This window comes from Fukomys damarensis, unplaced genomic scaffold (assembly GCF_012274545.1).
Source record: "Fukomys damarensis isolate Sample0158 unplaced genomic scaffold, DMR_v1.0_HiC HiC_scaffold_39, whole genome shotgun sequence".
Lineage (NCBI taxonomy): Eukaryota > Metazoa > Chordata > Mammalia > Rodentia > Bathyergidae > Fukomys > Fukomys damarensis.
In genome coordinates, this window is record NW_022900951.1 from 124,299,905 (window position 1) to 124,327,264 (window position 27,360).

The 27,360-nt window shown below is 37.9% G+C and overlaps 1 long non-coding RNA gene across 1 annotated transcript in view; it reads left to right on the forward strand.

The window, feature by feature from the left end:
- LOC104872740 overlaps window positions 1–27,360 on the forward strand; it is a 69,575-nt gene that overhangs the window by 2,091 nt on the left and 40,124 nt on the right. Inside the window, exons 2-3 of the long non-coding RNA XR_783273.2 lie at window positions 10,897–10,939; window positions 11,708–11,807. This is a non-coding gene — a long non-coding RNA (uncharacterized LOC104872740). The remainder of the gene's footprint in view (window positions 1–10,896; window positions 10,940–11,707; window positions 11,808–27,360) is intronic.

Genomic DNA, 27,360 nt, shown 5'->3' on the forward strand with positions numbered 1-27,360 from the left:
ATATATAGTCTTTGGAATCAGACATAATTGACTTTGAAGGGACTCTTCCACTTGCTAGCTTTATTCCTCAGAGCCTAATTTTCTCATCTGTAAAAATAGGGATTGTAATCATGACCTTGTAGGGTTAAGTGAGCATTTATCATGTAATTGCTGAGAAAATGGTAGTTCCTTCCCATATTCCATCATAGTGTATTGACTTTTACATTCAAAGAAGAAATTATTGATTCCCTTTCCCTCCAGTACATTGCTTATTTTGAAGTGTTTTCCTACATAGGGATGGTAGTTGCCTCCAGGGCTGGTTTTTACCACACCATTATCAGTATTTCTCACTGTAGTCATGTGGTTGCCTGGTTTCTTTGCCAGGAGAATCCAAGCTCCATGGCCTCCAGGACAATGGCTTTATTCTAGCTGTAAACTTTTCTTGCAACTCTAGCTTTATACCAGAATAGAAGGAAAGTGAGAGACATAGCCTAGCCTAGTTGGAAGAAATAGGTTGCTTGGGGCATGCCCTCAAAGGGAATATCTATCATCTATCTATCTATCTGTCTCTTTTCTCTCTGTTTCATGTCTACCATGCAGTGAGCAGCTTTGCTCTGTCATGCCCTTCTGCCATGATCTTCTGCCTCTCTGTAAACCCAAAAACAAGGGAAACAGGTGAACATGGCTTGAAACCTCTGAAACTGTGAGCCAAAATAAATGACTCCTCCTTTACATTGATTTCCATCGGGCATTTGGTCAAAGTGATCAAAAGCTGATTGAAATGATGCAAAAGACTGAGGAGAAGTAAGAGAAACAAAAATACAGCAAAGTGGAGTGTTAGAGAACTCCGATGAGGAGCATTTTAGAAAGGTACATCCTAGTACATTGGCTGCAGGAAAACTTGGAGAGCTCTAGGTACATTTCATGCACAGGATCAGGAAAGTAATGATGTTGGAATACAGCTGTGCTCTCATAAGTGCCCAAGAGAGCAAGACCAGTTCTCTTTTGATCTAGAGCAGCTTACTTTCGTAGGGATTAGAGTCCATAATCCTTGCCCTCATTACAGAGACTAAGTTTCAATATGTAGGACCAGGTACCCTGCATTTTAATAGGCATCACAGATGATTATGATGTTGGTGATACCCCAAATCACTGGAGTCTCTTGTCCATAAATTAGTTCACAGTTTTGTTGGGAGTTCAGAAGCCCTATAACATTCTTTTGGTGAGCTAAAGTCACCAAATCACTAAGTTAGAAAACTGGAAGAGACTTTAGAGGGATCATTTATCAGTGCTACACAAGATGTTACTGCTGACATTGTTTTGCTGTAGGGGACTCGTTGTCCTGTGCAATACAAACAATAGCTTATCCTTGGTTCCCATCCACTAGATTCTAGAAGTATCCCTCAGTCATTCTGGTGAACAATTAAAACCTCACCCCATTTATTTTCTCATGCCTCTTAAGGGATCAGTGTCATTCCTCCTGAGAACCACTGACAGTGTAGCCCCTTCATTTTATGTGGGAAGAAAATGAGTCCCAGAGCATAGAAAAGAATTCCCAAAGTCTCACAGTGGGCTCTTCTTGTAATAATGTACTCTCAAGTCAGATCTCCTCTATCCTATATTTCTATAACTGAGTTGAAGAACCTAAAGGTAGGCTTGCCTCCCAGGCTGGATGGCAAGCTTTGTTAGAAATGACAGATATCTAACTAGGTCTCTATTGTTTGTGACAGCATCAAGTTCAGTGCTGACTACATAACAGGCCTCTTGTAGATACTCACTGATCTGAACTGAACCATAAAATAATCTTTATATGTGACTCCTTAAAAATGAACAAGGTTTAGACTCCCTCCTAAGCAGTAAGTCTTCTTTCAAGAGTGAGTGGATTATTTGTTTAGACTTTACTCTGGGGAGAAGCATTACCTTATTAGCATATTTTGGTACATCAAGAATGTTGTTCTGGACTCTGATTCTCACTACAGTGTACAGGCCAAGGAGGCAGGGAATTTTGCCTTTGTTCATTGTTTGTCTTCAGTTCCTGGAATGGTGCACAGTATATGATTAGACACTCAATAAGTATTTATGGATGAAGGAATAACTCACTTTATATATAAAAGGTGGTTTACTTTGTTCAGACAAGGGCAAAAGAAGCAAAGGTTTGCAAAGGTTTTATCCTAGTGGAGAAAAGTAACAAGTAAATATGAGTTCCAAGATAATGTATTTTCAAAGAATAGTTCTTTCCAAAACCCAAAGGCTTTTTGTCATCTACTAAAGAAATAGAGAAATGTCCCCTTTTGGAGCCTACAGTGACAGATGCTGATGGCTGAACAAAAGTCTTCAGAGAGAGACTGCTGGTACTGTTGCTCAATGCACTGTCCCTTTCTCTGTCCTCTTCAGCCCTGTTGAGGGTGACATAGAAAGACCACTGATGGCCTGTGATGAGATTCACAGATGGCAGGGAACTGGGCAGCCAAGTGAAAGCATCAGCTCACAGAGTCATTGGCCCTCAGACAGCCACAGAAGACCAGATAAAAGAGGATGAAATGCCACAGGAAAAGAGTGGTGGGCTCCAAACCTAAACAAACCACACAAAGGTGACCTGCTTTAATAGCAGCGAGTGAGAAAAGGACTTTAGAGTTTCAACTGTTGCAAAGATCAACAATGTCCAACAGACTGACTGATATTGCTGTTCCAAAGGACTGATGTGATCCCAAACCATGCTATTGGATTCTGGTACCTAGAGTATAGGAAGCAGTGGTCCATGCCTGCATGCACTAATTTATGTTATACCTATGGGTACAGCACAGGTAAAGGGCCCCTAAACAAACCAGAGCCCATTCAGAAAATGAGCTGGATATGGAAGGCATTGTAATTTACTTGTATAGGGAACAGTAGAAATACCTAGAAATAATTCATTTGGGTAAGAGAGGGGTCTGATCACAATTATGGCAATTTGTAAAGATGTGAAGAGCTGACATGGAAAGCAAAGAACAGCTCGGGTCTTTGCATCCCCTGAAATTAAGAACCAATGGATCAAAATAACTGCAAATCAGATTATTGGCTTAACATTAGGAATACTTCTTAATGATGTGATGCTATCCAGCAGTGAAATGGATTGGTTCATTTGGGAGTGAATTCCTTGTCATCAGAAAAGCCACTTGGCAAAGAAACCATAGAAAAAGTTTAGACATCTGATGGGATTGAACTTCATGACTTTTAAGGTCCAGTTCAAGCTGAACACAATTTGTGGGTTTGGGATTTTTAAGGTGATAAGTGAATCAGATTCAATGTATCTGTATAATGTAACTGTCACTACATGGACTTGGGTCATCACTTAGGGCCTAAGAGGCCATTGCTATTGAATCAGTGTTTAGATAATTCTATCAGAGCTTTTGTATGAACACATGCTTACCATGTACTAAGGAGCAGTCCTTCTGCTACAAACCCCCATGTGCTCCCTGCTTACCTTTTCCTCAGCCCTACATTCTCTGTTATGTCTGTAAGTATGCAGCTCAGGCTTGCTCAGGATTAATTTGCATCAAGATGGGAAGGGAACCAATAGGTACCTATGATTTGAGCAGCACTGTTCTCAGAGTTAGGATCAAGGCTGGGGGCCTTACCTTGATTTCTGACCTGCTTTGTTTGCTTAAGTCAAAACAGCCTTGCTGTTAGGCTGAGATGTTCTTCAGGATCTTGTACTGCTCTTTCAATGTTTTCACTATTTGTAGTTGCTGACTTGTCTTATTTTGCTATGCTCTTTTCATGTGAAATAAGACCCACACAATGAAAATGAAAATAAAATAAATTATATTCAATGAAATGTAAGCCTCTCTCTCTTAGCTGATCCTTTGTCTCCTAGTGTCCTCCTCCAGAGGCTATGACCACTTCCCTGTGGATCCTTAGAGAGTGAGTCTGTGCACATAAGCATAAATGTAGTTATACAGATGGTCTTGGGACCCTCTCATCTGGCTCTGCTATGTGTTCTTTTCCATATTCTCAGTTTCTCTCTGCTACTTTGTTCTGGATTATCATTTGCTACTGCTCCCCTGTTCTCAACCTGTCACCTTGACCAGGTAAGACCTTGACATGGGACAGGAAAAAGTAGAATTCAACAGTGAGAAAGAGAAAAAACATTTCTAGCTTCTATTTTCATTCTTTATTTTCTAGCTTTACAAAATTAAATTATGCCTGTTCATCTGCTCCTGACTCACTGTACTCCATAAGCAAGCCATTTGCATCTTTGTTCACAACAACGTCTTTCTCGTTAGGCTGCTGTGGCAACTAATGTTTTAAGAATCTCAGAAAAAGTCATAATAATAAAACCTTCCATCCTAAGCATCTACAAGTTGAATTGAAACCAAAGCATAAAGTAGTATTATCAAAGAAGCTAAACAGTTTACAAAGTCAGCAACGCCCCATTGAAGATTTAAGCCCTGTTGGTTGGGAACTCATTTAGGGCATATTTGCATTCTGTTGTTTCTAGATGCAGGCACATCCCCAGTTCACCTAATGCATTGCTGCAGAATATGATGTGTTGAGGTATCTAGAAATGTGACGAAAAGGAGAAGAGAAAATGAACCTATAGAACTTTAGAAATAGAAGGGGCTTCAATGATCAGCTAGTGTAGATTATCTTTGGATGGATCCCTACCAAGTGGTTGTCTAGCGTCTACTTTGAGAACCTCCACTGACAAGGGACTTGTTGTATCTTATAGCAGCTTATTCCATTCAGGATGCTCTAATACAAAGTTCTTCAGGCTGCACAAACACCCATTAACTAGCATCCTCTGTTGCTCGATTCTACGTTAAATTTCTTTGGGCAGACAGGCCACATACAATCATTTGCCAGTTTGAAAACGTTTCACATAGTTAAAATACCCATCATTTGTGATCAACACATCAAGCTGTGAATGTGTCAGCTTCCTCTTTTGTGTCTTATTGGTCCAGATAAATTGAATGAAATATATGAAAGGGACCTCAAATTTGAAGCAACTTGGACAGGAATCAAACATGAAAGTATGTGTAAATAAGAAGATAAAGGCTGGTTTGGTAACACAGTTACAGAAACTAAAGCCTTTACTCAGGTTGATGCCCAGGAGCATGGCCACCAGGAAACCGGGATTTGCAGAATGAAAAATGTTAAGGAACCATAGACTCTGGGGTAGGAAAGGCCTCTAGAGATCATCTAGTCCAAGTCCATCATTTTATACATGAGAGAGGCAAGGGTGCAGTGTCTTACAGATAATATGTGACAGGAAAAAATCCATGTCTTTTGATTCCCAATTTAGTGCTTTTCTACATGTTTCCTTAAGGTGGAACACAGGTAAATTCCAGCTAATAAAGGACATCCTTTCACCACATTCTATTTTTTAAACGAATTATATTTCACTATGTAATGTATTTGAAAAAGTACAGAACTATATGAAAAAGTTCTTAAGACCTTGAATTGATCTCCAAAGCACCTTACCACACTTACCAAAGACAATAGTTCATGTCTTTTGGAGCTTTGAAGTGATGTGAACATCAGAGAGGACAAGGTTACCAGTATTGCAAGGCATTTGTACACTGAATATCTTAATAACATGAATATAATATGGGAATGTTGAAAGACATTTTGGGAATTAGAATGGAGAGATTGACCAACAATGCATATTATTATATGATAAAATACTGATGTCCTATAGTCATACCATTGCAACATTGGTGTAGTAGAAACTTAAAGTGACTGAATTCCTACTGACAGGTACACAATGTATGTGGCTTCTTTTGTTTGTTTGTTTGTTTGTTTTGTACTGGGGATTGAACTCAGAACCTTGCACTTCCGAGGCAGGTGGTGGCACCACACCTGGCCTATATGTGGCTTCTTCATGCGCTGGAGATGAGGAGCTATTGTTAGGATTCCTGGGTATTGGAGACATGGTGCACACTCCACAGGTGCTCAGTGGACATTTTTTATTTAAAAAAACAAAACCTATCTTTAAATTTCACATTTATTTAGTCCCCCAAAGGTCACAGTAGTAGACCTCCCATGAGTCTAGGTTGCTAACAAGTTGTGGGCTTCCAAGTGGAAACTACACTGACTCAGATGAGCCACTGGCTTTGTGTGAGGATGACCCAAACTTGATTCTGTCTCTGAAAAGTTCAGAGTTATGTGAGACTCAGCCATATGACCAAATGAAAGTCTTCAAGCATTAAGACAGAGTCATTTATCATAATTGTATCTGCAAGCTTAGATGAAGGGAGCACAGTGCATAGGCATAGAGTCATTTCAGTAGGGCATAGAATATATTGGTCAATCAGGGGTGCATCAAACTCCAACAGTCAGAGAAATCAGGGAGCATTTGTATGTGCAATATGCTTCTTTCAGTGATGAGCTCGTCTGCGCTCCTATCTTCTGTACAAAGCTAGTATCAATTTGTGTATATATAAATGGAACAACCTGAGTAGGTATGTATGAATGATTTTTGAAGAGTCCATTTAAACTCAAACATAGGTCTCATTTTCTAGAAAGTATGTACCCATAAAACATTGCCCATTTGAAGAGAGAAAATTAACATTTGAGAGAAGGGATCATAGAAAACCTGCTAATGCCCTTTTAAAAATGGATCTAGCTCTACTTTTGAATCCTGTAAGACAGCATGCCATTACAAATCCATGTCATAATTTACACTGTATTGATTTTATTGTCACAACTTTGGAAATGCTCTGTGATGTATATTTATGATGGCCCATAAATGTTCAGAATAACATTTAGAGACCAAGTCACTTTTAGAGTCAAGGAAATAGGCTGTGTAGAGTTTAGAAAGGATCATTAATGGGCCCCATGTGTAGACCTAAGAAATCTGTCTACACTTCTCTGGAGAACTGAGTAAAAGAATGCCTTAAATAATAGAAGTTCACATGGAAATTCAAAAATTGGAGAGCAATATAGTGCAAACAAGTGACTCCATTTAAAAGTCCTAATTTTTTTCCTGTCAAATAATCCTCAAATAGTACATTTGCAAAAGGAATTGACATACAAGCATTCAGCATGTTAGGTATCAGACTTGTCTGGGTGAACATATGATAGCCTTGGTATATTAGCATGTCCTGAACACAACTCCATTGTAGACCTGGAGTTACTCACATTAACTCAATACCTTGGGACTCAGGGCTACAGTTGTATTGGTGTCAGATGAGGAGTCAATATGTGTATAACCTAGACTATTTAAGGGGCTTTGCTTCTGAGAGTGGGTGGGGAAAAATGAGACTATTTTGCTCTCGTTTTTCTTGTCCTGCATTAAAAATAAAGCCCAAAGTTGGCTGGAATGAGTGTTAGCATTACCCACAGCTGCTGAACTCTGATTTAGCCAGATGCTATAACTATAGCAACAGGAAAATATTGGAATTTTGAGATTAACATGCTACTGAAATCTGCTAAACATAGCACGCTTTTAGTGAGGTACATATTATAGCTATTTCCTTTATTTTCAAATGACAAAGTAAGTCAGGTCTTGGAAAGAAAGTTAATTTATTATGTATAGTGGCTGCTGAAGTCTCCCTAACTTCTGGTCTACATCTATAAACGTGTGTTTTGAGACCAAATGAGATAAATCAGCTTGATTGCCCAAGGTATGGATGGAAATTAGGCTGTCATAAAGCCATCTTCAGCTGTGTGTGGGTGTTGAAATATTCATCTTTGGAGTTTAGTGGAAGGAACCTTGGGCTGGGAGTCAGGAAACCTAAATTCCAGCTTCTATGATTAAATCATTGTGTGGGTCTGAGGCAGATCTCAATACATATACCCCTTTTTTTTCTTTTTTTTTTTTTTTTTTTTGGTACCGGGGATTGAACTCAGGTCCTTGCGCTTGCAAGGCAGGCCACCGAACCGCTGAGCTAAATCCCCGGCCCCATATACCCCTTTTCTAATGTTAGGGTTTGAACTCTTCAGCTCTCTCAAGATTCTGAAATAGGAGGGCCGGGGATTTAGCTCAGTGATTCTGCTGCCTGCCTCGAGGTCCCAAGTTTGATCCCTGGTACCAAAAACAAGCAAACAAAGGATTCTGAAATAGGGCTATGTTTCCTCCTGCTGTGGTTCTAGAGGGTACTTACTGACACCCTTACTTACTGTGGAATGAGAAAGAGACATCCACATCCAGGATCCCTGGATCAGAGTAGGAGGTGTCATGTCAAAAAGACGGGTTTCTACCAGTTAGGGAACTGATTTCTCCACTCCAAAAAGGCCCATATGGGCTCATTGGTTTCATGCTTCTTATATTCCCTTTTCCTCACAACTGAAGTCATGAATGTGACTCCCCAAATTGTACCCAAATCCCCACTCCACCACACCCATCAAGGCTTTGGGCTCCATCCTGTCTGTAATCAAGAGAGATTTAGAGGGTACCGGAGGGGTCATTATGCAGCATAGCTGCAAGTACATCTTAAACTCTTTGCCTCTTTGCTTTAGTCCTAGTAAATAGATAATAGCCACCTTTCTGTGAGCAGCACCTTGTCTTTCCTCCCACATCCAGAGCTCACTGTCTTTGTCTGTTACCATTCTGTTTTACCAGAGAACTGGGTCTCTGCCTTGGCTCCATACTCAATGTTTTTGTCTATTGAGATCTAGAATTCTGTTGCTCTTTACATTCTTGGAGTTTGGGCCTGGCCATTGCCAGAACTCCCTGGAAATGCATATCTGCCTGTCTGTAGAGACATCTCTGTGTGGATTGTATCTGAGACTCCAGGATGCCTCAGAGTCTGCTGCTGCCCAGCATAGCCCTTTGTTGGCTACTGTTGGTCCTCACTGAAGTTGCTGTCTGCATTGCATGGACTTCTGCCTACTGCTGCTTGTTACCAGAGCCTCTTAAGGTCTGCTCCCTCTCCTCTGTGGCAGTGTTGTCTGTCCCTCATGTCTAGGCTTCTATAACATAGATTGTTAGCCTATACTTCTCACTTGTGATTGAAGACCCTCACCTCAAAGCCATCGTGCATCTGCCTGCTGTCTTGGTTCTGTATCTCCCCAGGCTGGTCTATTCCAACCCACCCAAGTTCCAATTGTAGTCTACAACTCGATATGCCCATCTTTGAGGATGAAAGCTCTTATGTCCAGACTCTCACTCAGTCTAGACCAGTTAACAAACAGCTTTGCAAACACTTTGCAGACATTGGCCTTGTAGGCTAAATTCAAGTTAAAATTCTGAGATGGACAATGAAGAAGAACTTTTTCATCTCTGCAGCCTAAGGTAGGGAGCAGGATGCTGTTGGGAATTTTTGAACCAACAGGAAATAATTAGGTGAAAAGTGAGAAATGCTGTTGTGATCATTTTGGAAGCAAAGTTATATATGAATCCAAGCAGATTGTTAATAGTATTCAGCTCAGTAGTATTTAACTTCTCATAAAGTTGCTTCTGGCTCAATGAATGAACTCAGAGCCCCAGGTTCATACCAAGAAAATATGTACTAGCTAGCTATGTACCTTTGTACTGAGGAATTACTCCTTCTGAACTTCAATTTCTTCACCTGCCAAATGAGACTTTGCTTGTCTATGAGCTCTCAGGTGGCATCAGAGAATACCAGATAGTGGGTAGTGGATATGAAAGTGTTTTAAGAAATGTAATGCATTATATAGGTTATCTGGTCTTCTTTCCCAGATGGATGGGGTTCAGAGACAGGGAATTTTCCTGATGTTGGCAGAAAGAAAAGATTGGGATCAGTAACAGTCAGAAGGAAGGTAATGGGGCTAGTGTAGAGCTGGATGAGACTGGAGAGACAGTCTACAAAGCCAAGTGCTTTAGGGAGCCAGAAGAGCCGATGCAGGAGGCAGTTGGAAGGAGAGGAATTTCCTGAGTGGAGAGGCATTTCCTGAGCTACAGTACAGGGGCTACTGGCTTCTGTGTGTTGGTGCCTCCTGTTGCTGGTCTAACAGCTTAGACTTAAGCTATTCTGGAAGCAGTGAAAGGGTAGAAGAGAATATCCAATGTGAGGGACTATTTTTAAAAGACCTGGCAGGATTTAAAGACCAGGCAAAGGGTATAAAGCCAGTGTCAGCTATCCAAGGTAAAACCCATTTCAAAAGAGAATGGTGAAGTGGCCTTGATCATCAGCAAAGCAGTCAGTATTTGGGTATGGTAATGGTGAATTTTTTTTTTTTTTTTTTTTTTGTACCAACTCGGATTGAACTCGGGACCTTGTGCTTGCAAAGCAGGTGGTGGAACCACTGAGCTAAATCCCTGGCCCAGTAACAGTGAATTTTATTTGTCAGTTTGGCTAGGCTATGGCACCCAATTGTTTGGTGGAATCCTGTACTAGATGTTGCTGCGAATGTAGTTCTTAGAGGACATTAACATTTAAGTCAGCAGATTTTGAGTAAAGCAGAATTACCTTCCATAATGTGAGTGGGCTTCATTCAGTCAGTTGAAGACCCTAAAGTCAAAGACTGAGGTTTCCTAAATAAAAAGGAATTCAGATTCAAAACTATAACATAGAAACCCTGCTTGCATTTCAGGGCTGCCTGTCCTGCTCTGTAGACTTGGGACTCAAGACTAAAAATATTAGTTTTTACCTGGATTTTTAGCCTGTCATCCTGTGTTACAGGTTTCAGACTTTTCAGCCCCTATAATCACATGAGCCAATTCCTTAAAATTCTCCCCTTTCTATATATATTCAAACCATAATTTTTATGCATACACAGAAGGTATGATCAAAATATATAACAAATGTTTAAATAAAAATGTTACAGCTTAAGTAAAAATGTTACCGTGCATCACTTCAGACATACTTATCCCATTGTTCATACTGCTTTCTGGTTTTTTTTTTGTTATTGTTGTTTTTGTTTGTTTGTTTTTGGTACTGGGGATCAAACTTGTTGCACTGTCATGGTTGTTTCAATGTTCTGAATTGATTAAAAATGTAGTTTACCTTTCATAATCTTTTTGTCTTTAAGAGAGTGAGAAGTTGCACGGTGCCAGAATCCATGGATAACATAGGTAAGGACACAATAATGTTTCTATGAGCCTGACTTTCTGTTGGATTGCATGTGGCAGCAGCATTCACTGCATTTTGTTATTGAAACTTGTAAAGAAACTAAAGAAAGAGGACTTCTGGAACTGCTTCAGAAAGTGGAAAGGAGTTTCTTTTGTATGCAAAACTAAAAGTATAAATAGAAAGTAAAATTAAAGAAAAATAATGGAAAGTAGGGAGATAGACCTTTCTCAGAGAGGAAAGGGATCAAGAGATGGAGAGGGAGGGGAGGTATAGAGGATAAAAAAAAAGGAGTTGAGATGTGTTATGTACATGTATCAACTCCTACAAGGAATGTAAATATTGTGTACTACAAACATGTACTAATAAAAATAAATAAATAAAAGAAATCATTATGGGATAAGTGTGTTCTAAACAAAGGGAAGTATTCTGAGTGGGATTCATGGCAATGTGTCTTTTAGTTTAATTAATACATTTTAAAACACACACATACACATCTCATACACACATATGTACACAAACTGTGGTTTGAATACTTTTCTCTCTGAAAACTATGTTAAAATCTGATTGCCATTATGACAGTATTAGAAGTATTGCCACTATGACAGTATTAGAATTACCCCTCTGTGTGGTCTCTGGCCTCTTTAGTGAATTAATGCTACCTCTGCAGGAGTGGGTTCATCATAAGAGTGCTAGTTTGGCCTTCTTTTGCTGACTCTCTTGGTTTTTACATTCTTCTGCCATGTCAACAACCATATATTTCCCTTCTGGAGGATGCATTGGTCAAGGTGTCATCTTGGAAGTGGGGCTGGGCCATTACCACATACTGAAGCTGATGGCGCCTAAATCTTGGACTTCCCAGACTCCAGAACTGTGAGAAATGAATTTCTGTTCTTTATAAATTACCCAGACTGTGGCAGTCTTGTAGCAGCACAAAATATATTAAGATTGTGTGTGTGTGTGTGTGTGTGTGTGTGTGTGTGTGTGTGTGTGTGTGTTAAGACAGTATATGGTTTCATTTCCCTGGAGAACCCTGATTGAAATAGACATCATGAAGATGGCAATGTAGCTTTGAGCAGCCCAATAACAGGATCATGGAGACCCTTGCTTGAGCTATTGTTATAAGTTATTTCACCAGAGGGGCCAGTTGGTCACAAAGTATTAAATGATAAATACTCATGTGATAATACTTCATGATTGATGACTGTGTCTACAAAGTAGTGTACACTGAGCCATGGATACTGACACAACATATGTGAACTCCGATTTCTGGGATACCGATCCAGAGCTTGAACAGAAGGCCCTCACCTACCTTTCAGAGAAGCTTTACTTCCCCAAGGAGGGCCCTGTTACCTGTGGAAGGGCTCTGACTAGAAAGGGTCTCCTACTCTGTCAAGTTGATAATGGGATCAAGAACTTCTGAGTGTCTTCAGACTTACTTAAGGGAGTCACTGCTATTCAAATTTAGTGCATTTCATCCAGCTCCTCATTGTACAGGTGGGAAGAGTGAACCAGAGAGGAGGGTCCACTTCCCCAGGCCACACAGGAAGTTGGTAGTGCAGCCAAGTCAAAGTCTAGCAATCAGATCTCCTGACAATAACTAAGGAGGAGAAGAAGGGGGAAAGAAAGAGATAAAAGGTTCTTCGATAAAGAGAAGCCCGGATTCCCATTGTGCTTTTTTGGGGGCCATTTGGTGAATGATTGTCCTCAAATAAAAAGTATATTATTTTACATAGCTATATAGAAAGGAGGGAAATAGAGTCAGAAAAGTAAAATGAAATAAATAGACAACATATTTTTAAAGACCCCTCACTGCTAAATCACAAAATTGAAAGTGACCAATATAATCGCTTCTCGGCCTTTTGGCTAAGATCAAGTGAAAGTGACCAATATAGATAAGTTCATTTAATGAGTATATTAACTGTCCTATGGACTTCTCTAGTGGCAAGAAAACCGTTGCATTCATTCCAACCACCAAGGCCAAAGAGTGTTTGTTAAAATAAAAATTTGCTGTGCTTACTGCAGGACCATTTTTCTCTACTTCTCCTTTGTATTTGTTCAGGAGTTTGGTTACCTACTGTGAGCATAATAAATTGAGCAGTGAGAATGGCACATGTGTTTGTTTGTTTTAACTTGACCCTGATAGCTGCATCCATTAGACTTTCAGTAAAGTTGTGATTCTTCTCGAGAATATAAATTCAAAAACATTCTGGAAATTTCATAATTACCTTGGAATATGTCAAGATGAATCAGTAAAGGTGACTCTTTTTCCTCTGAATTCAGTGTTGCTGATATGTGTCTGTGTTTTCCATTTAGGATTTATTAGTGTAAATCCCCCTTATACATCACTGAAAGTGTTAGGATTTATATGGAATTAAGTTCAATCTAGGAGAGAGAAGATGACCTAGTAGAGCATTTTATCTTTAATTTCTACTGCCCATTGTGGAAAAGCATTTTGTCATAGACTGTCATATTAGGGAACACAGTTCTCTGCAACTTGCCTATCTGAAGTATTTCACTGTAATTTCCATGGAGTCCCTGGGCTCCTCACTAAGATGTATCTTTATGGCAAAGCATCCATCCCTCAAGGTCTGGGGGAGGAGTTTGCCCTCTGCTCCACTCCTTCCCTGTTTGGAGCATAGCACAGCTCTGATCAGCGCTATAAAGATCCTCCTATTTACATCCTCTCACAGATATGCAGACAGTATTTGTAAAACACACTGGAATCCTTGACAGCAGGTACCCCTTGGGTGGGGAAGGTACTTGTCAACTTTTTCCTTTGGTGGCTTGGATTTTTTTTTCTCTTTTGAAGTAGTGAAAACTGTTCCAATTTGTTTCTATGATCTCACTACTGTCCTCTTTTATTTCTTTTCTTTTTATGAACTTTTCTCTCTTTCCATATAATGGCTGATGAGGTGATTTGAATGACATTCTTCCATTCACTGAGTCCTGCTTTGTGCAAAGCACTGTGCAACGTGCTGAGTTTTTAGAGTTATTCTTTTCTGCTGTTGTATCTTTTCAAATTCAAAGAGTAATACACATTCATGGTAAAAATGTAAACAGTACTTAAGGATGTAAAATGAAAAGAAAATCCTCACTTAAAGCCCCTAGGCATAATATCAGCAACAATTTTGTGTGTTACATTCTAGATATGTTCTATGTGCATATAAGTGTGCGTGTATACATACACCAATACACAAACACACACAGGTACATACATGCATCTACTCCTGTATGCTTTTCTAGGAAACAGATTGGAACATAATAGACACATTTGTGTATAAACACTTCCAGGCATATCCTGGTATACTTGTCATGTCACAGTATATCATCCCTCTGTCCTTGAAGTCTGCATAGTTGAAATGTAACTTTAGGGAAACGCTGAGGTTTTGGTAAGTTTTCTACAGACAGCACTCAAGATGAACCATTTCAAGTGTATAAACTTAGTATTCGTTCACTGTCTTCACATTTTTAAAATTTTCTCTAAATTCGGGGTATTAACTACTGATGCATTCTTACACTAGAAGGATTTCAGTGGCTTGCAGATGCTCCAAGGAGATCAAAGTGACCTCCATTTGTTTCCACCCCCAAGCACCATGTGTCCATTTTGACCTTAGATCACTCTCAAGGTAGCTCCAAAAACAGTCTGCAGAGTTTGCCCCAACAAGTAGTCTGATAGTGGTTTCTTTTCCCCTTTGTATGAGGTATTTCCTATAACTTTGGCCTATATTTTCTGACTTGGCTTCATCAACTTTAAAGGTCTTGCTTAGTTGGACATGTTCAGTTCTCACTAGTTTTTATTCTCACCATGATATGTAATATGATGACTCTCTCAAACTACAAATTCTAACTCATTCTTATTTGGGAACTTGGTATACATTAGATTTCTGTGCATCGTTTCCTTTAGTCTTCACTATAAACCCATGAGGGAGGTGTGATAATTATCTTCCAGTGACAGATGAAGCACAGGAAGTTAACGATTTTGTCCAGAATCACACAGGTAGTACATGGAAGAACTAGAATTTGAACCCAGGTTTATCTTATTGTAAAAGCTGTGTGTTTAACTAGTACTTGAACTGCCTCCATTAAATCAGCAAGTTTTTCTTGGCCAGTGAATTGTGCGGAGCAACATTAACTTTTAGGAGCCTGTGACTCTCTAATGGCAATCTACAAACATAACCATTCCCTGAGCATGTGTTTGTGCCAGGCTCTGTACTAGAGGGTGGGGCTGAGTTTGCTCATGCTGAATTAGCATTATTATAAACTAGACCACAAGAGAATATTGGGTGGGTCTAAACACTTCCTGCTGATAATTCAAGCTGAAAGGGGAGCTCCACATTGTGAAACCTATAGTCTTTTTCTGTATAATGCTATTGTGAAGAACTTAAGTAGAATCAGCTGCTATTGGGTATAATTATCTAATACTTGTGTGCTCAAAATTAGAACCTGTAGTTCTAATTGACCCCAAACTTTGACCCAAACACCAACAAAGAGACAAAAAGTCTTTTATTTTCTTTTCCACATCAAAGTTCTTCAATTTCCCTATCAGCACTGTACAATGCGCATATTGACTTTTTGAATTCAGATTTGTCTGGATATGACATATATGAAAAGATATATGACAATTAGGGGGCAATTTCTATCTTTGTCTCATTCTGATAGCCTCCAATACTAGTTCTGCAGTTGCCTTGCCTTCATGCTTTGAGGATTCAGGATCCAGATGCCATTGTGACCCAGTCACTGCATTGGGCATTTCTAAATCCCTCAGCATCCAAAAGGACGGTTATTCCAGATGTCGGGTAAATGCCCTCTCTTTCCTCATTGTGTGGTTTTAGGAATGCTTGTTTTCAGATTTTTAGTTTTATTCCTTTTTATTTTCTTTCCAGCACTAAAAAATAACCCCAAAAATCTGGAAAGAGAAAGGCCAAATGAATAGCCATTTCTCTGGAATTGTGGGGCACTCCCAATTATAAATGCCTTGATGGTATATTTATTCTAGTTCCACTCAAGAAATATTTATTGAATGCCTGCTGTGAAAAAGATAAAGAACGAATAAATCATGGCTCTTACCCTCCAGAAGTTCGCAATCTAATGGGAAATTGACTTGTATACTGTTAATTCTCATAAGAGGAACACAATGATAAAGGTCTATAAGGAAGTTAAACAAGGTGCTATGACAGCATTGGAGGAATAAAAAAATAATTCTAATTAGTGAATCTGGAAAGGTGCTACTTGAAAGAAGGAGACCTTGAGCCTGATTTTAAAGGACTGATGAGATTAGTGTAGGAAGACAACTGAGGTGACAAGTGGTTTAGACTAAGAAACCACACACAGCCCAAATGTGGAGATTGGTCTGGTGGAAACAAGTATAAAGTACAACTGGAGAGACATCCCAGGTTATAAGGAATCTTGAACTCTAGGCTAACAATTTGGGCTTGACTCTCTAGACAAAGGGGAATACTAGACACCTACTTCCTAAGTCATAGAGTAGTCTATTCTCCATCGCCTTAGCCTCTCATTCCTTCTCAGTTTGTACAGGCAGACTCCTTCCGGTTATATTTTTATTCATTTGGTAAAGATTTTCTATTTGAGATACTTGACTAAAAAATACTTGAGAAGGTGTGCTTGATTTATTTATCTTCAGTATTATATGTAGCTACATATTCTTTGTATAATAACTGGTTAAGATTATAATCCAGGTTGATTTAACCTGAGTGATTATTTTGTGATCTGCATTGTATTGTGTATATGTGCTGCCGACGCAAGCACTCCCACTCTGTCATCTGTTCCACTCACCTTGAGCTTCCACCAAACCAGCCCTAGCTACTTCATCAAATTTCTTTTTACTAGCTCTATTTATTATCTTCCTCTGATATGCTTTATAAAATGTCAGATTAAATTATATCAGATGTTTCCTTCTCTAAGATAGGTTAACTTTGTTCCATCTTTCTCCATTCACTTTGCCATCCTATCATGAACAGGAATTAGCTTTATTTGGCATGATTTGTGATTGTGTTTGAAGAATCTGTACCGACTACTGTTTATCACGAAGGTTTCCCCTAGATACTCATAAATGACTGCCTTAATAATTGTCGTCACAGCTTACCAGATATTGAAATTAAATTTATGAGTTTAATTCCCTGAGTTCCCTGGGGATTTTTAAAAAAAGAAAAATGGAACAAGGTAGTTTCATGACTCACATCAATTCTTCCATAATTGTCAATGAGATAAAGAAAAATATTTTTCAGGAAAACAAATTTTATTTTTAGCCTTCCAAATGATTATTACAAAAATTAACAAAAATTAAAATACTAAAAACATCCTGTGTCCTTTAGAACTATTTATTTATTGCGCTTACACATATTTTGAAGTCCCATAACAGATGCCCAGAAAATGTTAATCTACTAGTTTATAGTCCTTACTTTGTGCTGGCAACTGGAAATTTGGTCTTTTTATATTCAAATTGTTACATACTTGAAAAATAGCCCAATAATGGCATTTTTTAAAAGGTTATTTTGTAAGTATTGTCATTGGACATATGCTAAAGTACTGTTTCAGGTTGCTAAGGCAACCTGCCTACCATAGTTATGATTAACTCTTTACGTCTTACTGGTAATGCACTGACCTGAGACATGAGACTTACCTTCACTAAATGCAGTGCTTGTGCACTGTAAGTAGGCTGTGAATGAACCATAGCTACCTGTAACTCTTTGCAAATGATTGGCGAGGGACTGATGGACATTTGATAGCAAACAGCAGGATGCTTTGGAAGAGAGGAAGGCGTAGAATGTTGAACACCACCAACAACTTTAGTGGAGTTTAGGTTTCCATAGTTTTCTGGACAAGACTACCTGTTTTTAAACCTCAGAATGTGTGAAACAAGCAGTTTATCATCAGTTATGGTGGAGAAGTAATGTATTTTCTGTGACCGAAGCATTTTGGATCCAGTGAACAACATGGTGGTGATGCAGTCCCTGTTCTTGATCTTTTATTGGAAAGGGTAAGACTTCCTTTTCTTGCTGAGCTGGAACCAGTTCATTTTCAATGACTTGGTCTAGAGGCAAATGATGTTTAAGATATGATGGGTATTCTAGAGGCTATTTCATGGAGCCTTTTGCTTTGCTGCATGTCATCACTGTAAAGCACATGGCTTTGATTTGTGTGTAAATGTTTCTATTCCAAAGACTACTATTCAGACCGTGCAACAACAAAACAAAGAGTAAATGGCCCACTGGGATGGTACTGAGGATGAGAGAACATGCATTAGTTACCTATCAACTTGCCAAGAATGGATTCCAAATCTAATATATCATGGCCTTACTTCTCCACAATGTGCTCCTGGAAGGGCGAGTCCAGAGTGTATGCCTTAGAGTTTGTGAGTGGAAAGGAAGCCTAGACTTTCATAAATTTTTAGATAGCATTTTAAGAAATCAATCCCATTTTCAATAAGGTAGAAAAGACTGCATCTAACTCTGTGGTATGGCCTGTTCTCTGGATGAAGTGAACACAATGACTGCCTCTCTCACATTTTTCTTATATTTATTCTGAAAATCAGCTGCTTGAGCCCCTGCCACTCTTCTGAATAAGCTTTCAGGCATTACCTGCATGCTGTGTTCCTGTGGTGGGATGGCAGTAATCTCTGCTAAGATAAACAGGAGCTTCTGTGGTTGAAGCATAAATGCAGTGGAGTGTGTGTGGCTGAAAGATTTAATGCTTCTATGCGTAATTTTTTTGAGGGGGGAATCTGGCATTTAATCAAATCCAGAATCATTATGTAAATTTAATCACCTTACAACACACAAGTAATTTTATTATCTCCTTTTCATTTGACAGTGCTTAGATACAGGTTGGGCTTGGAATTCCAGAGGTAGAACACTGCTGATTGGAGGCATATGAAGGAAAATGTACTGTGAAAATGAGACGAAACCTTTATTATTGCTATTGCTTGTCATTCTTGTATGTATACAGATCTCTAACAAATGATTTTAAAATAAAGTGTGCCTGTTCAAAGTGTTCCATCTTTCTTAGAGCCTGCAATGAATTGCAAGGAGCCTGTTTGGAACTGATGGTACTAAATCCACTCCTGTGAAATGAAAACCTTTACACTGAGTAAGATGTGGTTCAAAATCTCCTTAACATAGGGCCCTTACTCTCACATAGCTCATTTTGGCTTGACCTGTTCTCACTAGGATAATATCAAAGTTGGACTATTTATGCCTTAAGATTTAGTTAAAACCAAAGACAGTATTTCCCTTCACTATTGCTGATTTTCATAGACATTTAGAAGATTCCATGAGGTTGATGATTATGGATAGACAAATTATTCATCACTGTATTATCACTGTTCATTTTATGAGACTAAGGAGGTTAAAAAAAAACCCCTGGCCAAGTTGAATTTTCCTAAAGGCAACTGGACTTTTGAGCTCTGTGACTCACTCTAATTCTTATGCCTTAATAGCAATAATATAGCTAAGTAAGTCTGTGATCTATAGAGTGAAATTAAAAAGGAGGCAAGAAGGCTTGATACCATGTTGAACCAATCTTGCTAAAGCAGATGAAATGACATATTTTGGTATTCTTCTTTCTTCTACTTCTCTGTTTTACTTCCCCCACTTTTTCCTATCTCTGACTTTGAAAGAAACTCTTGATAGTCTCTCTTCTCCTGCAAAGACCACAGGAGTTTTCTCATCCCTATATTGGAACATGAAGGCCCCTGGTCAAACAGAAAGTCTTTCCTTTAGTCAGCTGATATCTTTATTTTTGTGCAGTGGACCTTCAAGTTACAGCCAGCCTGACATATGAATAACTTGGGTTATGACCAGAATTGTAGTTTGAGTTTATGACCAAAGTCTTGATTATGACCTGAATGCCTGCCACTTGTGCTTCCAGATGGTCTCAGATACAGATTTAAACCTTAAAAAGTTCTGAAAGGAACATTACAACATCCTTTCCTGTGTGGGGTTAATTGAGAAATCCTGGGCCAATGTCTCCCTAAGGACACTGAGATCTGCCTGTACACAGGAGAAAGACTTTGAAGGCTGTGTACAGGAGCCTGAGCCTTCAGTTGACAACTTGACTTACAACTGGCCCTTGGGAGCAAATTGAGTTTGTAAGTCAAGGGTCCACTATATTTTGTAGGAATGGAAGTTAATGACTCAGATAAATGCCCCTAACTCAAGCTCAACTCAGATGATAAGGTTTTCCCTATGTAGAACTCTGTTTATGCCAGTGAATTTTTTTTCCTTCTGAAAGAGCTTAGTAACTCCCAGACTCAATAAAATGACTTCCTAATGGGAAATAAAAATGGTATAAGTGGGATTAAAGTTGAAGTGCCTTACCATTCAGCATCCTGTTGAACTGATTATCTGTTCTCTGTTTACCATTGTTGCCTCAGTTGTATCATCCTCAAATGGAGGTTATAATCACTACATGCAAGTATTGATATAAGGATTCAGTGATATGTTCAATGTAAAAGTATCCAGCACTAGATCTGACACAGAGCTTATGCTAAAAGAGGGCAAGTTGAATCTGAATGATGTTGTGTAGGATAAATGGTTATAATCTAGCATCAGAGTACAACCATACAACAGAGCTGCCATGTCCAATCCCAGCGAGGAGCTAATTCAAATTACAATAATTGGGCTCTGGCATAGGTATGTCCTTTTTTGGGCTGTAGAGGATAAAATGCAGTAATTTTTCTGTTGTCACAGTATCATACAGAAGTAGATTTTAACGCACAATTTGGGGTGACAGAGTGTCAAATAATCATGACAGTGGAGAAGTGATGAGATTGCTATCACAGGGCATTCTAATTTGGCTAAAATATTTGTGATTTTAGCAAAAGGACTCCTCTATTTTTGATTTCTCTATTTACCTATCCATCTGTCCATCCATTCATAATAATCACTTTTTCATTCATCCAATAAGCACTTATAAAGTCTATGCTTCATCATCCTGGGTACTAGTGATTTAAATATGAAATCACTTTTCTTCTTCTTAAAGAGCTTATACACTAATTGTGGAGATAGAACCAACAGATAATTCTAAAACACTGTTTTAATACATTTGGGAAGTTATAGCACAGTATTACAAAAAAGCTAATTTATAAACAATAGAAATATATTGCTAATAGTTCTGGAATCTGAGAAGTCTGAGATCAAGGTGCCAGCAAATTTATTGTCTGGCAAAGGCTCTTTATTTCATAGATGGTGACTTCCTTCTAAATCCTCACATGGTGGAAGGGGCAAGGGACTAACAAGCTGTCTCGGGCTTCTTTTATGAAGTGGTAATCCCCTTCATGGGTGCTTGCCCCATGATCTAGTCACCTCCCAAATGCTTCACCTCTTAAAAGTATTGCTTTGGGGTTTAAGTTTCAACATATGAATTTTAGGAGGCCATAAACATTGAAACTGTGAAAGACACTATTTCTAAAAATGACAGAAGCACCAACAGATGAAGTGAGGGGGTAGAGAGGAGAGGGGAAGGAAATGAAAAAAGAATTAAGATGTGTTATGTACATGTACCAGCTCCTCATGAGAAATGTAAACATTATGTATGGAAGATATGTTCCAATAAAAATAAAAAATAAAAAGGACAAGAATATGCAAAGAGTGTTGTGGGAATAAAGAGAAGGTTCCATTCCCAGCCTAGAGTGGGAGTAGATCATCAGGGAAGACTTCAAGATGAGTGCTAAATTTTAAAGGGTGACATAAATGGAGGAAAGGAATGCCTGGAATGACGGTGAGACCTTGGTTCAAATGCTTACTCTTATACCGTTCCATACGGGCACAAGTTCTGATCAGATTTGACATGTGTACATGAACACAGAGCAGGCTCTTCTTTATAGTCTACTGGATGTGTTCAGAATACTGTGGATAAGTGCATATTTTTGTGCTTCTGTAAAGCACTAGAAAGTAAATATCTAAGGCTTTCAAAACCATAAATTATCTGTTTCAAATATTCTGCTATGATGTGCTATCTCATTGTGATTTTAATTTGCATTTCTTTGATAGCTAATGATGTTGAAAATATATTCATGTGCTTATTAGCAATTCATACATCTTCCTTGTTGAAGTATGTTCATGTATTTTTCCTATTTTATAATTGGATTTTTTTCTTATTGGTTTTTAGGATTCTTTATATATTATAGATATGAGTCCTTTATAAGATATGTGATTTGAAAATATTTTCTCCCAGTCTGTAATTTCTTTTTTTATTCTCTTAGCATCTCTCACAGAGAAAATTTTAAGTTTTGGTGAAGTTCAACTTATCAGCCTCCTTTCTTTAATACATACTTTTTGTGTCATATTGAAGAACTCTAATTCAAGGTCATAAAGATTTTCTTCTACTTTTTCTAAAAGTTTTATGGTTTACATTTATATCTATAATCTACCTTAATTTTTATACAAAGAGTGAGGTTTAGGTTGTGATGTTTTTCATGTAAGTGTACAATGCTTTCTACACCATTTATTATAAAGATAATAATTTCTCCACTGACCTGTTTTCGTACTTTTGTAAGAATACTTTTCTAGGTGCTGATCTGTTTCACCTATCTGTGTGTCCTTCCCTTTACCAGTACCACACTGCCCTAATTTCTGTGAATTTACAATAAGACTTTAAATTAGAAAATTTATTCCTCCAACCTCATTCTTTTTCAAAATTTTTCTAATCCTTTAGATTCCTTTACTTTTCATATAAATCTTATATTACACTATTCTTTTTTAAAAATTAATTTTATTGGTACATTTAATGTATACAATATAATGACATTCATTGTTGGAAATTTATTTCTTTACATAATCCATCTTGGTTCTTTTTTTTCCCCATCCATCTGCCCATCCTTCAACCCCTCCAATCCCTCCCTATCTACAAAGATTTTGTTTCCATTATTTTCATTTTCTCATATTAATTCCATTCTCTTCTTTCCTTTCCCCAACCCCTCCCCATTTTCCCTTCCCCTTTATCTCTTTTCTTCCTATTTCACATTATCTGTTATACCTTTTAGTCCTTATTTACACTTTCAGTTTCTCAAACTATTTGGTATTTACACATGTGTGTCCTATTTATTTTACTTAAGAGTATTGCTTCAGTGTGCATCCATTTAGCTATAAATGTCTCTAATTTCTCATTTTTATAACCAAGTAGTACTCCATTTTATTAAAAAAAATCACATTTTCTTTATCCAGTCTCCCATTGATGTGCAATTGGGCTGCTTCCAAGTTTTAGCTATTACAAATTGTGCCACTATGAGCATGGGTGCACATATATCACTGTGGTATGATTCTTTTAATTTTTGGAGAAAGTTACCCAGCTACATTACACTGTTATGTAAATTACCAAAAGCTTTATTAAGATATGATCAAAATTTTATGAAATCTGTAGATTAGTTTGGGAAGAATTGAGGTGTTTGTTATGTTGTTTCTTTCAATCCACAGACATAGTATATCTCTATTTGTATCTTCTTTCATTTCCTTCATCAATGTTTATGGTTTTCAGCATGCAGAGTCTGTAATATTTTGTTACATTTATGCCTAGTATTTTACTTTGAGCTATTGTAATATTTTATATAGATAGATACACACATATATATTTCTATTTCAATCTTGAATAGAACATTGATAATGTGCAGAAATATGCTTGATTTTTATGTGTTGATGTGTACCATGTCACCTTGAGGGTACTCATTGTTTTTAGATGTTTGCCTTTTTAGTAGCTTCTTTGATATTTTATGCATCAACAGTTGTGTTGCCTACAAATAGAGTTTTCTTTTTTCTGATATCTATGCCTTTTATTTATTTACTTTTAACTTATTGCATTGTCTGAGACTTCCAGTATGATGTCAAATAGGCGTTAAGAGTTGACGTCTTGCTGGTTTTGGAGAGAAGGCATTTAGATTTTCACCATTAATTATCGTATTATCTGTGGGTTTCTTGGAGATGCTCTTTAGTACGTGGAATAAGTTTACCTCTAGAACTAGTGTGCTGCAAGTTAAAAAAATCACTAATGGGTGTTGAATTTTGGCATATGTTTTTCTGCACTGATTGAAATGAACATGTAGCTTTCCTTCTTTTAACTGCTAATGTGGTGAATTACATTGATTACATTTTTCCAGTATTGGAACAAGTTTGAAATCTTGTGATAAATCCCACTTGGTTGTTACTCAGCTTCTGTAACCACTATTCTATTCTTAACTTCTATGAGATCAAAATTTTTAGTTGCTATATATGAATGAGAAAATGTAGTATTTTTCTGCGCCTGGCTTATTTTACTTAGTATAATATCCTCTAGGCTCACCCATGTTGCCACAAATGATTGGATTTCATTATTTTTATGTTCAAGTAATATCCTGTTGTGTCCTTTTTGATCTTTATAGTAACTCTGTGAAATCAGAAGGCTAGATAGTCATAATAGAACAAATCCTAGTATATAGTAGATGCTTAGTTAATATTTGTTAATTCGGTAAATGGATTCTGTTTCACAAATATGGAAACTAAGATTCAGAGGTAGGAAACAAATTTTTGAAAATTATTGAACTTATAACAAGCAAGTCCAGCACTAAAATATAATAACAAAGATATTTGAAGAAGGGGAAATGAAAGGGGAGATAATTCAGTCGTGTGTGTGTGTGTGTGTGTGTGTGTGTGTGTGTGTGTGCTGGGCATGGTGATAGATATTTTAATATAAATCGTTTACATTCTGACAACAGTCATGTGTATAGGTATTGTTTTTTGGGTTTTTTTTTTTTTTTTTTGGTACCGGGGATTGAACTCGGGTCCTTGCGTTTGCAAGGCAGGCTACCGAACCGCTGAGCTAAATCCCCAGCCTAGGTATTGTTATCTGTATTTGAAAGGTAAGGAAAACAAGGCTCTGTATTATGATTTCTGAGTGAAATAGACATCACACTCATATAGGATAGTTGAAGAACAGTTTATTCATTCAGTCAGTCAGTCGGTCATTCCCTCATTTATTCTCTCATCCATTCATTTATTTTGTGATACTAGGAATTGAAGCTAGGACATTTGCAGTTATATCCCTAGCACTTTTACATTTTTTGTTGTGAGACAGAGTTTCATCCAGTCACTAATTTGCCCGAACAGGACATGAACTTGCAGTCCTCCTACTTCAGCCTCCCAGAGCACTGGGATTATGGGCATATACCACCATTTCTATCAAGAAGGGTTTATTAAAGGGATTATTTAAAATGTGTGGCTGGGATTCAGAAAACCCATAAACAGTAGTTAAGAACCCTGTGGATAGAATAGTGGAGCTGTTACATTTCCCATAACAAAGCCAAAAGGAATGCAGGAAGGTGGAGTCCTCAGAGAATGCATCTAGATGGAAATCCCTCTAGAGCAAGTAGCCTTGACATGAGCAGTGGGTCTTGGCTTGAGGGACATAGCAAGTTAGTCATAGGGTGATCCTGCAAGGAGGAACCACATAGAAAGCTGCACTCTCCTCTAAGTTTTTGGTTCCTGGACAGAATTCCTTTTGGGATAAATCCAACATGTACCCAGAGGCCAGTGAAATCTGTTACCATAATCCATACCATCTAGTCTCTTGAAGAAGAAAGTAGGATAAAGAGTATATCTGGAGGACAAAGATATTGCAGGGCGTAGAATAGATGTGCAGAACAAAGATGTTGAGTAACTTGTCCAAGGTCACACAACAGCATATTACAAAGTAGATGTAGGAGTCAAATTTCAGAACTCCTGTTCCTGACACTGTAATTGTCCACATTCCCTAGGGGACTGACTTTCAGGAACAAAGTGTCAGATAGATCAGACAGTTCCATGCCTGGGAGTGTTTCATTTCCAAAGAAATGAAACCTTATGTCTGTGTAAAAGCCTGTACATGCGTTTTCACAGCAAAGTTATTCGTAATAACAAACAAACAAACAAAAAAAACGAGAGATATCTCAATAGGTGAATTGTTGAGCAAGCTATGTTACATCCATGGTATGCAATACTATTCAGCAAAAAAAAGAATGAACTATTGATACATACAACTCAGATGGACCTCACTGACATTATGATGAATGAAAAAAAGAAATCTTGTAAGAGAATGAACTGATTTATTTCATTTACAGAATCTTGAAAATGACAACATTAAAGAGATAGAGAACAGATTGGGTATTTCCAGAGATTGAGGATACTTGGAGGGGAACTGTGCCTAAAAAGAGGAAGATGAGGAAGATCTGTAGGAGATGAATTAGTCTTATTTCTGAATTACAGAGGAATTTACAAGAAAATACATGTCATTAGATGGTACTGAACTAGATACACACTTTATACCATTGTCAGTTTCCTGGTTTTAATCTTGTATTGTAGTTACATAAGATGTAATCATTGGGAAAAGCTGAGTGAAGGATGCACAAGAACTTTCTCTATTACATTTGCAACTTCATGGAAATCTATAATTATATATGCACAACAGGTTTAAAAAACAGTAGCTGTGCAGTGGAGAAAGTTGGCAGAAATTCCACTAGCCATGTGATCTATGCTACCATCAGGCCAGAGATGTAGTTTAGTGATAGAAAGCTTGCTGAGCATGCCTAAGGCTGTGGGTTCCACCCCCATCACTGCCAAAAGGCAGTCTACCATGCTATATCTTCAACTCCTTATACACTTCACCTTTGGACTATTCCCCGAAATATATAATCCCAACTTAATCTTGAGGAAACATAAAACAAACCCAAATTAGGAGACATTCAACAGAGTACCTGTTAATCTTTAATCCCATCAATGTCATTTAAAAAAAGGAAACATTAGTAAATTGCTGTAGATTGGAAGAAACATGATGACTAAACATGAGGACTAGAAAACATGATGACTAAAGGCAACACAGTATTCTGAATTGAATCCTGAAACACAAAAATGACAGTAAAAACAAAAGCAAAACAGGTATAGCATATTACATAAAATAACTGATCAGTGTTTTTTACCTTGTCAAGGTAATAAAAGGCATGGAAGGACTGATAAACTGTCATAAATTGGCAGAGACTAAGGGTATTTGGATGACTATTCCAAATTTGACAATGGACAATAGCAGAAAAACAAATAAAATCTGTAGTTAGTAGTATTGTACCAAGGTTTGTTTCTTAGTTTTGCTAGTTCTACCACATTAATGCAAGATGTTGATGTGGGTAATGCTGGATGAAATGTGTGTGTGACATCTATCTGCTGTTTTTATGACTTTTCTGTAATTATTAAATTATTTCAAGGTAAACTTTTTTTTAAGCCCCTGGGAGATTCTTATGTGTAGCTAGGGCTGAGAAATGCTGCTAGCATATCCATTCGGTCCTGCCTCATGGGTTTCCATTGTACTCATTTACTCTCCAGCCTGTCCTTCTTCCCTCAAAATTGCCCTGCTCTGAAGGGATTTGTTCTTAACTGGCTGCTGACCTAAATAGGATGAAGGGATAAAGTTT